The 15,711-nt window shown below is 39.3% G+C and overlaps 1 protein-coding gene across 5 annotated transcripts in view; it reads left to right on the top strand.

The window, feature by feature from the left end:
* Positions 1-812: 812 nt before the first annotated feature.
* Positions 813-15,711, top strand: part of LOC127571220 (diacylglycerol kinase beta) — a 450,652-nt gene continuing 435,753 nt past the window's right edge. For 4 of the 5 annotated variants that reach the window (XM_052017424.1, XM_052017441.1, XM_052017405.1 and 1 more), the window contains exon 1: positions 851-1,107. The gene's annotated coding sequence lies outside the window, so the exon portion shown is untranslated. Of the gene's footprint in view, positions 1,108-15,711 lie in introns of all 5 variants that reach the window. The other variant, XM_052017450.1, reaches the window with a different exon arrangement.

Below are 15,711 nucleotides of genomic sequence, written 5' to 3'. Positions count from 1 at the left end.
AAACACGTTACATTTACAGACCCTCTGTTACCCATAATCGTATGTTGCAGCTAAGAATAGTTTGCGGGATCTTGCCGTGCGCGTTTCCTATATTACCCGGAACATTCCAGGGAGTGCCCACCTCTTTGCGCCGGACTCAGGCGATCCCATGATACTACTTCCAATAAAACAAGGGAGTTCCCCAGGCATGTCCATCCCTTGATTCACATAACAAAAAAAAGAGATTTTCTGGTTATTTAATTTTGCTGCTCATGGGAGCTTGCTGTGCACAAATTGACTGCCCCCTGTCCTGCATTGCAACGGTCAATGTCAACCATAGTTCAGTGGCTGTAAAGCACTTGATACCTTGGGGCATGATGCAAACTGCTATAGAAATGCAAGCTCCTAGGTAAGGACTTTGGGGAGCGCTGAGATCTGGCTGGAAACAAACCTTTTAAATTACAAAGTGAAAAACCTGCAGATGCTGGAAATCTGAAATTAAAAGAAAACAGGAAAAATGCTGGAAGCACTCGTCAGGGTCAGGCGGCATCTGCGGAAAGACAAACAGGTTAACGTTTTAGGTTGGAGAGCCTTGGACAGAACTGCCTTTTAAATTCCGGCCTACTGATGCGTTTGCAGTGCAGAAGACTATTTTTTTAAAATCTCTCTCCAGGGATGCTGCCCGTTACTACTGGGCATTTCCAGCATTTATTTCATATTTGCAACATCTGTAGCCTTTTATTTTTCATCCCTCTTTAGGCGCAATGTGTCCCTTTCCAGGAACCTCTAGGCTCACGGGCACGCGCACTGGCGGCGGGGACGCGCCCGTCGCTGAGAAACATGCGGTAGTACGAGCCTCAGCAGTAGAGGATCCAGCGCGCTCATAGCGCAGCCCAGTGATAAACTCCTGTCCAACAAGACAAGCAGAGGAGAGTCGTGGGGCAATTTGAAAATAAAACAAAGTAGAAGAACATTATTTTGCGTTGAGCGCCCGGCAAAGAGGCAGTTTTCTGGCAGTCGGTCCTTGTGGCTTTTTTTTGCTTTCATGCACACATGTGAAATAAAAGGAGCTCAATGAACTCGCGGCTTATTGCAGAGAGGGGAGCAGCAAGTGGAGCCCAGTGAGAGGTGAGTGAGTGAGATGAGGAGCAGAGGGAGATAGCAAATGCTTGTTTTTATTATTATTATTGAGACTTTCCGTGGCGAGTTGTTCGAATCAGTGGCAATGGGGAGAGACTTGCTTTTGGCGGCTGTGGAGGTGGCAGGGTTGTCCTTGTCCCTGGGCCTGTGGACCAGCGGTGGCGGGAGGAGCAGCCCGCTGGCGCCGCCCGGCTCGGTGCCCCGCGCGCCTCCCCGGGACAGTGCGCTCGCGCCCAGCCCGTGCAGCGTGTCCTCCTCTCCCCTGTCCTGGACTCTTGCCCACCCGCACCTTCATTTCACTGCTTCCTCCCTGTCCCTCTTTTTAAGACATTTCCTCTTTTATTTTCAAAGCAAAATAAATAAACCAGCTCCGTGCAAAGATGCGGAAACCTTGAGCGTTGCGTGCTCGAAGCGAATAGACAATTTGTGTGTAAGGCTGCCTGAACACAATCTAAAGTTACAAGTGTATTGCTGTTCTTTTCTTTGGGAAGCGAGGGGCAGATGGTTGCAATAAACCCTTTTGCTTTCTTTTTATGATCTTTTTCCAGTTTTCTCTTTAAATAGCCGAGTAAATGGGGCAATGGGTGTAAAGCCTTTTCGCGTGATAGGTATTTGGAAGACGTTTCCAACCGTGCAGCCTTGCACTGAGGTTAGATGCTGTGGGCTTCACACGCTGAGTTCGGTACTGATGATCAGTTGGCGATGTTCAGTAGATCAGCGAGGAGTTGCTTCCGCTAGAATTGTTAGAACTGACATTTGAGTTTTAAGGTTGCTGAAGTTGTTTCAAATTCAGTTGCACCACAGAACCAACCAGTTTGAGTTTAAAGATGCCTGTGCTGCCCCTTCCAGATAAAGGTTTGCTGATGGTTAATGTATTTGACTATTTTTCCCTTCCCCTATGCTTAGGATACATATTGTATTTGTAGAGTTAAATGCCTACACTTCCAGTTTAAAACACAACTCCTGATTAATTTTGCTAACGTGTTCAAACCTGTTCTATTTGGGTGCAGCTTGTCTAAATGGGAATTAATGACTTACTGCTTGTCTAACATCAGTAATTTCTGGTGATGTCATATTGGCCTTTGGATTAACAGTAGGCTCTTTTGTAGTATTCAGTGAAAAAAAACTATGAAGATTGATAATCATGATGTCACAGTAATCCCTTTATCAATAAATGTCACACAGATTTGACTGTGATATTTTAAGAATGAGTAAGTGTAGTCTGTTATAGTTTACAAAGGTTTTGTTTGTGGAGCTGATATTTTTGTAAATTAAGATTCATAATAGAAACCTCATGCTGGTCAGATGAAATGACGTTTTTCAATTAGTTATTCATAGTCTGCAATTCCCAGGTTTCATTCACTAGCTAAAATCCAACTACCATCAAATTCATAACCTATACTGGCAAATTTTTTTTTGTGTTCACTCAGTTTATCAATAGCCCTTGTGCTACCCTGCCTACTTGTATGCTACGGAATGTTGATTTCCACATTATTTTATCTTTTTTAAATATGCTTGTTTCCAAGTTATTAATCTTAATACATTGAGCAAGCTGGAAATATTATTTCCTTTTATTCTGTTTTTATAAACAATGTAGTGGTGGCCTATCTAATTTATGGGAAATGTGACCTTTTTGTTTAATAGCATTTCTGCCACCGGCATTTAAGTTGTCAGTTGAGTGCTTCTCAGTAGCTAGTGGCCTTGTGTTATGGGGAATGTTTTGATCCTGTGACTTACATTAATATTTTGTGATGTTGCCTTGTATTCATTTGGCTTGTGTGGAAATGGAGAGGTTTTTTTTAAAAAATTGTAAATTTATAAGCCTGAATTACAGTGAAGTAAGTAGCCATGTATCAAAACTGAAATCTTAAAGCCCAATCTCACACTTACTTGGCATGGTTCTATGTATTTCACACTTAGCAGGCATCCATTTCCATAAATAAAACTAAAACTGGATTTTCTCTTTTCAAATAATTATTGCTTTAATTTTATCTTGAGGACTTCCACCAGAGAAACGATAACCTAAATTTTAGATGCTCTGAAAATTGCTTTATATTTCATCCATTTTTTGTCTTATTTCTACTAATTTCACTTTTGCTTTTCATCTCTGGATCGGAAAAAAATATCTTTCAAGGAATTATATTTGGACAGTCACAACTTGTGAGAGAATTTTGAAGGTAGAAACATATTGCTTTATGAGAGAGAGATCAGCCCTTAGTTGATAATTTCCACCTGCTGTCATAAATAGAACTACATTTTTATCAAATAACAACTGAGGCCCACTCTTTCAAAATTAACAACACCATCATTGATAGAGATTTGCCTTCTGTTGATTAAATAATTTGGTTGACCATTACTGTTTTTTAATCAAATAACATAACACATTCTGAAGGTAGCATTCTCAGTGCCTTCCTGTCAACTCGCTAATTAAGGCAAAGGACTAGATAACTTGTAATAACGAAGGAAGTGCAACCAGTTAATGGTGAGTTTTCTAAATATGGCCAGGGTAGCAGGAAAGACGTAAGCCAGGCTAACTATTAGAAATGGGAAAAATTGCCTCGGGGCTACTGTTCATTGTTCTGTGATTGTTGGTGCAAAATGTGTTTGTGTGAAACTAAAGGTGGTTTTGTCTGTGTTAAGTTCAGTGGCTGATTCAGCCACTGAATATAAGATGGCCAAAGCTACCTACCCTTAGCTTGGCATTTGGGCAAGTGCTCCTGGCATCCAATGGAGCCATGTCACATCAGAGCCAGGAGGATGGGAAGGGAGGAAGCAAAGAAAATAAAGTTTAAAACCTTCAACCATGTCACCCAGCTTGTGTATTTTTTAGTGTGAAAAGGATAGCAGAAATCCAACTATCTGTCTCTTAAAATAACTTTCTGGATGAAGCATCTGGCCAATGTGGTGGAAAGACAGTTTATTATTTGCTTTGTTTTTAAAAATATAAGTTATGTTTGTCAAAGGATAAAATGGGAATATTTCTTTTATCACACTCTTTCAAACTCTGTGCATTCCTGGTTAGCCAAGTTGTGTCACAAGTCGCCAGGGCCGATTTGAAAATTAAAATATTAGGATATATTAACTCTAATGCCGTGATTGCTCACCACCCCCCCCCCTCCTGTGATAACAACATCAAAAGACCTTGATTGTGCTCATGAATTAAGTTTAAAAGAACTATACAAATGTTGTAAATGTATTTGTAAGTATACAAGCACATTTTGATTTCCTGCAAATATTCAATCAGGTCCATATAATACATGACTACTTTGTTATTCTTACAATCTATACTTTTAATGCTTGCTTCCTCCTTGACCATTCCATGGCGTCAGTGGAGTACTGATGGATGTAAATGGCCCAGATGGCACTTGCTTGTATTTTGCTTCTGCACACAAGGAACTGCTTGACCTTCAAATTATAGAGAAACAAAGGACTGCAGATGCTAGAATCTAGATGAAAAAGACGATGATGCTGGAGGAACTCGTGTTTTTGACCTTCAAATTATGTTACTGTCTTATTGATAAAGCTGAAATTAGTACTTCACCACCTTGAGGAAATTTTGAGCGGAACCACAGGCCTTGACATTCAGTGCTGCAACAGAATGAATCGGTAATGTTCTACGATGCCTAGTCGCATCATCATTGGAGTGCACTATGTAGATCAAGCTTGTGTAAGAAAAGAAAAGTGGTCTATATATGAGGTTATCCTCAGTGAGTTAGTGCATGCAGTTTAGGAAAGAAACAAATATATTTGCAGCTGCTTTTTTAATTTGTGGCGTGACCTAAATTATGTCACGTTTGGGGTTACCATTGAGCTTATATTTTAGTTTCTTTTGCTCATTTTTTTTTAAAATCCTTGTAATATCCCTATTCCCCTTAACGCTTTTGATTCTCAATGTTCACTTCGTGATCCTTTCAGGTTTCTAAATAAAAGAGAATGGACCATGACATTTAATTGTACATATGATGTGAAAATTTCAAAATTGCAGAAGTGTTTTTAATTGTCAACCGTGCATGGCTGGTGAGCTGATCTCATTAACATGTTTTATGTATGTTGCAGAACCAGCCTCGCTGTGATGCGCCTTATGGGTACTGCACATTTGACTTAACTATGATGTGCTTTATGCATGTCACAGAACTGCCCTGCCTATGACCTGCCTTCTGCATAGCTGCAGAAGAACAGAAATCTGCAAGGAGCAGTGAATCAACTTGGCATCCAAAATCGGTTCTTCCTACTAAGGGGATAAAAGAGAAAAACAAGGTTAATTTAAACATGCAGCAGCATGCTTCTTGGAATCAGGAAATTTTGTTTCATCAATATGATTGTCACCCTTTGTACAGTGGCTGTATTACACTTAGAACATGAAATGGCATGTTTAAAACATTACACATGCCAACCATGAACTTGCTTTAGACTCTTGAGCTGCTTTACAAAAACACTTATTATGTACCAAAAAATAAGATCTAAACACATCATTTATCCAATACATTTGGATGCAAATTTAGGTTAAGCTGCAAGAAGCTATTTCTTCTGTCTTGTCTTTATTATTGACCCACTAGAATTCTAACCATTAGGTTTTTATGAGATGATATGCCCATGACTTGCACCGTTTCATTTCTATCAATAACTCTGTTTATTTTGCACTGTTTTAGTAAAAGGATGTTGCTACTTTTGGAAATCGTAAAAAAAATTAAGTAGTCTTGGCAAATCACATTAGTTAACACATTACAGGGAAATTAGTTATTGAAAATTTTGGGAGATACGAAGATGCTGAAAGGAATTGTCTTTATAAAGATATTTTGACCTTTTTGCTCTGCCTGCATTTGTTTCCTTTGTGTATAATTCTTTTGAATTCAGATGCTTATCTGTAGTAATTTGTGTTACTGTATTTTTAAATTGCATATTTCAATGCATAATCTTGCATTGGGGAAAAATTTTCTTTTTCAATGGTTGTCATCTTCATTTTTTTGGGGGGGTGGGTGCAGTGCTGCTTATAGTGATGGTGTTCCAAGCAGGAAGTTTGAAGATAAATGACAGTGAAATTATCCAATCAAGCTTGGTGCCCACAATACTGTAAACAACTGAGATTAATTTAACCCACAATTTATATGTAAACTATCCTCCACTGACTGTATCTTCTGGAGAAATTACCCTGCTTTTAGTGGGAGAAGTTGCTATAGCTCCTTCCTCCACCATTCTTCAGAGAAAATTGACTTTATTTGTTGTGAGTCATGTCTCCGATCAATTTGTTCAAGCAGCTTGTAAGAAAATATCAAAAGCTTTGTCGATACTGGAAATCTGAAACAAAATGAGAAAATGCTGGAAACATCCGGCAGGTCAGCCAGCATCTGTGGAAAAAGAAACAGTTAGTTTCAGGTTGGCGTGTCTTTGTCTAACCTGGGAAAAAAGGGGTGGGGGGGAAGGTAATTTTTTTTAAACTGCAGGGAAGTTGGTGGGTGGGATGGATAGAACAAAGGGGAGAGTGAGATTAGGTTGGAGGGATAAATGGACAATTAGTGGGTGATTGTGCTTTGACTGTGTTATATGTTGCTAATATCAGGTCAGAGGGACTTGTTCAGGCTGTACTAATGGAAGAGGACAATTAAGCCAATGTTATAGTTGAATGACTTGGAACAGAAATGGCCAGTTCTAATACAGACAGAAAATGAGTTACTGGAAGATAGAGAATTTGATATTGAGTCTGGAAAGGAACACTGTGCCCAGAGGAAGATGAAGTGGTATTCCTCATGCTTGCATTGGGCCTTGTTTAGCAGTACAGGAAGATGCAGACAGATTGGTGGGGTAGGACATAGAATTAAAGTAGCGGGCAACAGGAAGCTCATGGTTTTTTGCAACAGGCAGGTTTTAGTTACGTTAGTTGGGTGAAAACCTGCTGAGGGTGGCACCTGTTGAGATCCACAGAACCTTAAAAACTTGTGCAGATCTGATGATGTGAACTTGGTGCAAAATGGCAAGGACTGATATGGAAACTGGGCCTCATGCAATGTAATTGATGGACCAGTACAAGTCCTGTCCACAAAGACGCTGAGAGGAATGTTTGACACCCAGCAAAGCCACGCCATCAGCTTTGCCATCAAAGCTGACAGATTTTTCTTTTGAAAGCTTTTGAATGCTCCTGGCAATCAGGACTATTATTCATTTAAAATAATTAAATTTTTAAAAGTAGTAATTTCAAAAGTAAATGTTATAACATTTTAAATGACTAAAATATTAGTGCAAATGCAAGTAATTAGAACTAAAAAAACTTCTTCTTACTATTCTTCCTTGCTACTATTCCAATGAATAAGCTACTGGATCCTATGCCAGGTTTAATCTGGTGTGGGGTTTTTGGCCAGATTCCTTGGCTGAGGTGCTGGGGAATTCATACAGGACCAAGTCCAGCAACAGCACTCTTGAGGAATCAGCAGGAGAATCTTGCTTCTGCCGGACCTCCTTGTACTTACAAGGGTAAATGCTGGGTTCCAGCAAGTTCCTGGGAAAGGAAAAGTAAGTTACATCAGAACAAAATTTAAAAACTACTTCTGAAGTAATGTGTATCCCAGTACTCCAACTCTGTGATCAGAAACAAAATCATTCGGAATAAACAAAATATGATGTCAGTTTAAGGGAGATAATTGCAAGACCAGGATGGGTGAGATTGACAAATTTAATTTGCGACTCAGAATTTGCAGTTTGAGTAATTCAAGATTAAATACTGGAATGTTTTGTCTATATATTGAAAAATTCAATGGCAATTGTCTTTTCAGTGAGGTGGTATTATCTATTGCATTGAATGCAGCTGAAATTGGTAAATTGTTGAAAACTGGAGGGGGAGCAGGTTAAGTAAATCCAGCAGGAGCTGTAAATGTGGATTTCTGTTGTGTGCCTGAACCAAAGTTGAGGAGACTGAGACCAGTAATGGAATGTGCCCAAACACTTTTTAATATATTCCCTCATGGGATGTGGATATTGGCAATTCCGGCATTTATTACCCAACACTAATTGCTCCTGAACTGATGGGACAATTAAAAGTCAATTATGTTGGTGAGTTTGGCGCAGACTCAAAGGAGGGTAGATTTCCTATCCTGTGAAACTGAGTGGGGTTTTGTGATGGTCCTGTGGTTTCATGGTTGTTACTATGATCAGCTTTAATTCTGGATTTAATTAATTGCCCTCTAATGGCAGCTAGAGAGCTCAAACTTTCTTCTGCATCAGTGGTCCAGAACTCTGGTTGCTAATTCAGAAATGTAGCTGTGTACAACCATACCCACTTGAGCTCTCATAAACTGAGATGATGGTGAGAAGATACCTTTGAATCATAAACTCATTTTTTTGTCTCTAACTGTAAAACGTCAGCAACCTTTGGTGTGAGAAATTAGAAATGAGTAGAAATTAATGTGAGTCCTTGAAATATACATACAATGTTATGTTTTATTTTTTACCAGACAGGTGCACAACAATCTCTTTCTGAATGGCAAATAAATTTATAATAATTTTAGGCAAATAAAAACACTGTTAGAGATAACATAGATGTGATAATTTTGTTCTTCTAGTATGAAATATGTACATTCAATTGCATGCTTGTAGATTAAAATCTGAAAATGTTATCAGTGAGATTTATCAAGGGGATTTTCAAGTGTATCTGAGAGACAATGAGCATGGTTAGGTGTAGCCCCGGAGTAATTCACTTCGCCACTGCATGATTTCCCTAACCTTGGCATTCAGTCCAAACTGAATGAGTATGGTTGGCAGAATTTTAAAAGCTGAATTTTCAGCATTAAATTATAATCATTTTTAATTCATAAGTTGGTCATAGTTTGACTGTGCTGCTGATTTCTTTTCCTTCTTGTATGATATAATTGATAACAATATGTTCTTGACGTAGTACATGAATGCCACACAGTTTTGTTGTTTGAAGAGTTAGCATTGCAATTTTGAGACAAAATCACAGTGAAGATGACTTTTGGGTCATTTTATTTCATGCTTCAAAGTGACCAAACTCGCCATTTTCCCATTATAAAATCATGTCATTTTGAAATGAGCTCAGTGTTCTGACCTTAGCCAATCCTCCTGGCAGGTCTTTGTGACCTGATTTGGATCTACCTTCATCTCATTGTTTTATGTAAGTAACCAGATAAAAATGCAGCGTGGTTCAGATATTACAAAGAAGAAACCAGGTTTTTGACTTTTCCCAACTATTGTATTGGTAAATTACATCATTCAACACACAATCTTGCATTTCCATGCTTGTTTGTATTTAGTTTGGGTTGTATTACCACAATGCTATTAAAGTGCACCTAAAGACTCACAACTATAGACGCAATCAGACAAATGTAGTTCAAGCTAAATAGAGAAAGGACAGATGCATTTTAAGTTGGAGTCAAAATGTTTTGAGTGCAGTTTAACTGTCTGGGAGTGTATTTCAGACATTTTATTTTAAGCACTTTTGCAGGGTAAAATTAGCAATCGAGAAAAGATCTTTGCATTTGTGTTGAGCTTTACAGCCACTAGATTGTTTTAAAGTGTGGGCAGTATTTTGTAAAAGCAGCATTTGATCTGTTTTTGGAGATAAATGTTGAGGAAATCAGAGCAACCATCTTGTTCTTCAAAGTGTACTTTGACATTTGGCTGTTTACCCGCAGTGGGGTCTGATTTTTAAGTTTCCATTTGAAACAGGATGCATTTGCCAGTCCAGCAATTGTTGATACAGCACTGAAGTGTCAACCAATATAGCTGGAGCAGGGTTTGGACTGAACATCTTGTGCCCTGAACATCTTGTGCCAAGGTAAGTGTGCTATTGCTCTGCTAGGCTAATACTGAAATCATGCTGCTGACCAATGACAATAGAGTACAAAATGCAACTGGCAAGAATGGAAGCCAATCTTCTGCTGAGATCTTCACTGATCCAAGGGCAGATGTGCTCTTCACTGTGCTATTCACAAGCAGAGGCTGTGGAGCAGAATGTGCGACTGTGGGACACGTGCCCTGCCCTGGAATCGAACAGGGCATTGCCAACTTGTACAGATTTCCCAGTTCCTGGGCTTGGAAATTTGCTTGCTGACCATGTGCCAGATTAACCTGGCCCACATGTAGTGGCCCCATTGAAGTGATTGATAGAAATCTGCTGCCAGGTGAAAGGTAAGTAAAGCTATTTATTTCATTAGGTCAGTTTATGTGGTTTTAAGTATGTGTGTTTTAGTCTCTTTTTATTGGGGGGGAAAGTTAATTTGCTCAACAGTTTTTATACTTTCTAGTAGTTCGAGACTGACTTGAATTTCGGGCAGCACAATGGAGCAGCTGCTGCCTTATGGCTCCTGTGACCCAGGTTCAATCCTGTCCTCAGGTGTTGTCTGTGTGCACATTCTCTCTGTGAGTTTTCTCCCGGTGCTCTGGTTTCGTTCCATGTCCTGAAGGCATGCGGATTGGGAGATTAGGTGGCCACTATAAGTTGCCGCTGGTGTATTGATAAATGTGGGGAGGATAAATTGCGATTAGTGCAAAATTAGTACAGATGGATGCTTGAAGGTCGGTGCAGACTCGATGGGTTGAAGGGCCAGTTCCAGTGCTGTATGACTTTGACTAAAAAGCATTCACAAATAGTTGACCTAAATGGAAGCTTTGACGACTGGTGAACCAGGGGCAGGATCTCACCAGCGTCAAAGCTGTTTAGTCAGTCTGTCTTGCACAAGGAGAGGCCCTCAGATGAACTGTGAGCCAGCCTTGCAGCAGGAGATTGTGCCCTGGATGACACTAGAAGAAATATTGTGGTCCAGGGAACAATGAGCCCAGGGCAGTAGCAGCTCTGCCCAATTAATTCTGCTGCATTAATGGTTGTGCTTGCTGAACCATTGTGCTGCCGGGCAGGAGTCTCCTGTTGATGCATGTGCAGAGCTTTGTATCCCTGGTGTTGTGTGACAAGCAGTGTCTGGTTTCTTAAAGCAATGCCTTGCTTATGAAATGCCAGGTGTTGCTCAGGTTTATTTCTGTAGACCTATCTGGACCGGAGTTGTACTAATATGAAAACCAAATGGTGTGAGATGGTTTCCTGGCATCTGATCAAGAGGTACTCAAAATAAATCTAAGGTTATAATGGAGATGTACAGCATAGAAACAGGCCCTCTGAGTCTACACTGACAATCAACCGCCAACTTGCACCAATTCTCCCCACATTCTCATCGACTCCTCCCGGATTCCACCACTTGTCTACCCACTAGAGGCAATTTACAGTGGCTAATTAACCTACCAACCAGCACATCTGTGGGAGGAAACTGGAGCACCCAGAGAAAACGTACACAGTCGGGGAGAATGCGCAGACTCCACACAGGCAGCACCCTAGGCCAGGATTGAACCCAGGTATCTGGTACTGTGAGGCAACCGCTCTATTAGTTGCGCCACTGTGTCGTCCAGATGCATGTGTGCAGATGGCTTTCCACTTGTCACATCGCAACCTGTGTGCAGATGTGTTAGTCAGTAACTGTTACAAAACTGGCTTAAAAGTCAATTTTTCTTTTCAGGTTAAGAAGATAACTTTGCTTTTGAAGCACAATAATGAGAGATTGGGAAATTTTAGCTCCTTACCACTTAGTTTTATAGGCCTAAAAATCCCATAGTTTGTGGGGGGTGGGGGGGGTGGTGGTGGGGGGCAAACGGATGAGTAAGATAGAATGTCAAGAATGATTTGATGTAAAAGACAGCAATGAGTTGTGCTTTAGCAGAACTGATGAAGAATTTTTAAAATAAATGCTTATACTCAATAGGAAATTATGCCCTTTTTTGTTATAAGAATATGCACCCATAAAATGAGATGGTACCCAAATCTAAGCTTGTACACTAATTCACATTGGAATCTGTTTTAATGAAAAAGAATGATCTACCAAATGCCATGAAATTTAGTTTTAAATTTGGTCAAATTTAGAATTCTGAGGTGTTATGAATACACTAATTTTAAGTGGTTTTGTACAACATACGTACATGTCAATGTGAGGTTCAATCTTCTTTTTAAGCTGTTTTTTGCCAGTCATTTGCCGCACAGAACTATAATGCATTTTCCCTGCTTTTGTTTCCTCCTGCGGACGATTGTCTGGCATATGTCTGACTCTTGAGTTCCCACCAGTTCTGTTGCACTGGAGGCCTTCATTTCACGGCCATTCCATGTGGTGGAGAGGACTGCGAGTGGCATCCAGGCTGCAGTTGACCCAACCATACAGTCTGCCCTGGGAGCTATGTTTTACTGTTTCTATTAGTCTCTGATATTCAGGACATATTTAAAAACACATCTTAAATGGACTTAAGTGATTTGAATAAGAGCACTTGTTCAAAATCTAACTTTGTGGGCCACTTGGGTGGCAGTTCCCTACAGAACTACCAATGTCAGAGCTTGTCCTAGCCCATTGTTGCTTAATTGGGCCAATTACACCAGAATACCAGTTCTGACCAGCTCTTGTGTACAAAGCAAGGAGGGATGATGTGTGTTGTGAAAGTTCATACAATCCTATTTTGGAAATGGTGATGCTTTCTATGATATGCATTTCATGACAGGCAACGTGGTGACTTTTCAAGAGCTACTGGAGAGTTTTGAGCGCTCCAGTTAATAACACTCAATGTACAAAATTGCTAAATGGTCCCATACAACTGTAAGTAGTCCCATTAAGATCAATATGTACAAAATGGTAAAACAAGACTCTAAATAAGTTGGTTTGTCTCCTAATTTTGAGGAAAGATTTCTTTTGCATTAACTCTTTTGATATGGATTGAGGTTTTCCCTTAATTTATGTCAAGAGAGTTGTGTTTAACAGTCTCTCCCAGGGAATCCTGTGCCATGCTGGTCTTATCATGGAGGTCATGTGACTGGCCCTTACACACTCTGCCAGCCTTTCTTCCTAAAGTGCTTATTTTTCCAATATATCCAAAGCTTGGCTGCAGTTGATGTGACTTTTTTTTATCTGTGAAAATATAACCATTACCTTCAGTGGTTCAAATCAATTATTTGCTTCTATCACCAGTATTCCTAAAGGAAAACAAGTCTTTAATTAATCATACTGGAATTTTTAATTTGTCTTAGTCCTATAAATGCAGTCGCTTTCAATTTCTTTCCCCTCACTTCAACACCATGTGCTAATTTTAAAGTTATTATTTACCTCTCTTTTCAATAATAAAAAAAATCTCCTACTGAGTAGGAGTAGAATGGTTACCTGTTTTTGGGTAATGTATTAACGTGCACAGAACGTTATGTAAAAACTCATTCAAGAGTACACTTCTAGCCTTGGGATTGTATTTGCTGGTTCTAAATGAAGAACTGAATTATCATTAAGAATTCATTGTAATACTGTATTTAATTTGCAGGTCTAATTAGACATTAGCTGAAGATTTTTTTTATCATATGTGGAACATTTTTCAATTGGTTGATTATTCCACATAATTATTTGTTAATATTAAGCACTGGTGTAGTCTTTCATTTTTGCAATGGAAATATGCAAACTTACCATTTTCTTTTTGACCCTCATTATCCGACCAGCTCTTGTGTATAAAGCAAGGAGGGATGATGTGTATTGTGAAAGTTCATACAATCCTATTTTGGAAATGGTGATACTTTCTATGATGCATTTCATGACAGGCAATGTGGAGGCTTTTCAAGGGCTACTGAGGAGTTTTGAGAGCTCCGGTTAATAACACTCAATGTACAAAATTCTCAAATGGTCCCATACAAATGCAAATAGTCCCATTTAAGATCAAAGTGTTTTACCAACGTGCACAAAATGGTAAAACAAGGCTCTAAATAAGTTAGTTTGTATAATTTATCATGATATTGCCACTAAATTTGAAACCAAGGTCATTTGTACTCGCATACATTAGTTAATATGTATTTTATCAAAATCATATATTTGGAATGAGTTTAATGCGTCACATGTTTTAGAGTGTCACTATCCAGATTGTGTCTGTGTGAATAGTGTGACTTCAGCTACCAGTCATAGCTGTAAAAACTGCTATACCATTCCAGCAGTAGCTGTGATAGGAAATGTTGTAAATACCATTTTCTAATATTTTTAATAGAAGGAGACTGCATTTCATGTTTCATCTGGCAGTAAACAATTTGAATAACTGTTTGGCATAACAGCTGCAAAAGAAAGCTTTAATTACTTTAAGTCTTATTGGTTTTATTACAGTGAAAATAAGTTTTACAGCAGCATTTTGTTAATTTTGGTTGTTTCATAACTGAAACATAGTGAGTTATTACTAATTGAGCCTTTTTTTTTGCTGCACTCTGCGGGTGAAGTGTTTTTTTTCCATCAATTATTTTAATTTTTTTCCCTCCCACACTGAGTAGACTATATTCCTAATGCTTGACAATGTTTAAAATTTGAAATAAGATTTGAGCTAATAATGAAGTCTATAAGCTTAAGTTGCAGACAGTCAGAAACCCTATTCCTTTCCAGGGTTTCACTTGGCCACTCGTATCCCAAACACTCAGCAGTCCAGGTCTGCCAACAATTCTGCGGAGCCTGGATTGCTGTCAGCAGAGATTGCCCACTAACCCATGGACTGAGAGATTCTTCACTCCCAGTGGCATTGGGAGGGCCCACTTTTGCTGGTGGGCAGCCAGATGGAAGATCACTGGTTGAGTGCTGGCTGACTCTGCTGATCCAGCCACCTTATGATTTGAAAATCAGATAGTTGGTAGTTAAGGCAGTAACTACCATTTGGTGGGTTAGATCTGCCATTGCTCTTTTTCCATGCTGCTTGCCAGTTGATATCTCTTTGCCAGTGGTTGCAGACAATGAAACCAGGTGTCTAGTTTTGATCAAACTTTTTTGCATATTCTGATCTTCCAAATATTTTAGGAAGCGGAAAATGAGCTTTGAAAATGCATGGAAATAACCATTTATGCAAATTTCTAATATTAAAGAAAGATTTGTTTTAAAATTTCCATGTTATTGATTGCCAAATAGATTTTAAAGATTTCTCTTAGTGATATGAGCAGACAATTATACTTGCTTTCGTGCTTTTTAGCAGATGTTTCTCAGCTGTCCTTCATGTAGTTCTACAATAATTCCATTTATAAAATGTTCTGGGAATATTTATCGGAGAATATTTGACATTGAACCAGATTAAAATAAATTAATATCGTTGACAAGATCTAAACAATTCCTGTTTTTAAGATTCACAATTGAAGAGAGGGGCTGTTTGGGGGGGGGGGGGGGTGAGGGGAGAAGAGGAAATCCAAAGTTTTGGTCAGAGTAGGTTCTTCCTACACCATGCCTCCAGGCAAGCAGTTGTATATGGAGGGATGAAGAAAATCAGGACTTCACAAGAGATTGGAATTGGAGCAATGCTGAGCTCTAGAGGGTTACAGCACTAGAGGTGTTCACTGTAGTTAGGAAGGTTAAGTCCATGGAGTTGTTTCAACACCAGTATGGTCGTATTGAATTAAAGCTATTGCTAAAAATTTTGGTTGGTAAATATTTTGGGTAATGGTGAATGGTGTTGAATCCATCTTAATATATGGACAGCAGACATTTGAATGAGCTGGTTTAGAGGGTGCAAGGTGGGAGGTCAGCAGAACACCATTGGTATAGATGAGTCTGGTGGTAACTGAAG

Source organism: Pristis pectinata, chromosome 1, assembly GCF_009764475.1.
Source record: "Pristis pectinata isolate sPriPec2 chromosome 1, sPriPec2.1.pri, whole genome shotgun sequence".
NCBI classification, from domain to species: Eukaryota; Metazoa; Chordata; class Chondrichthyes; order Rhinopristiformes; family Pristidae; genus Pristis; species Pristis pectinata.
This window is presented reverse-complemented; position numbering and strand designations above follow the sequence as displayed.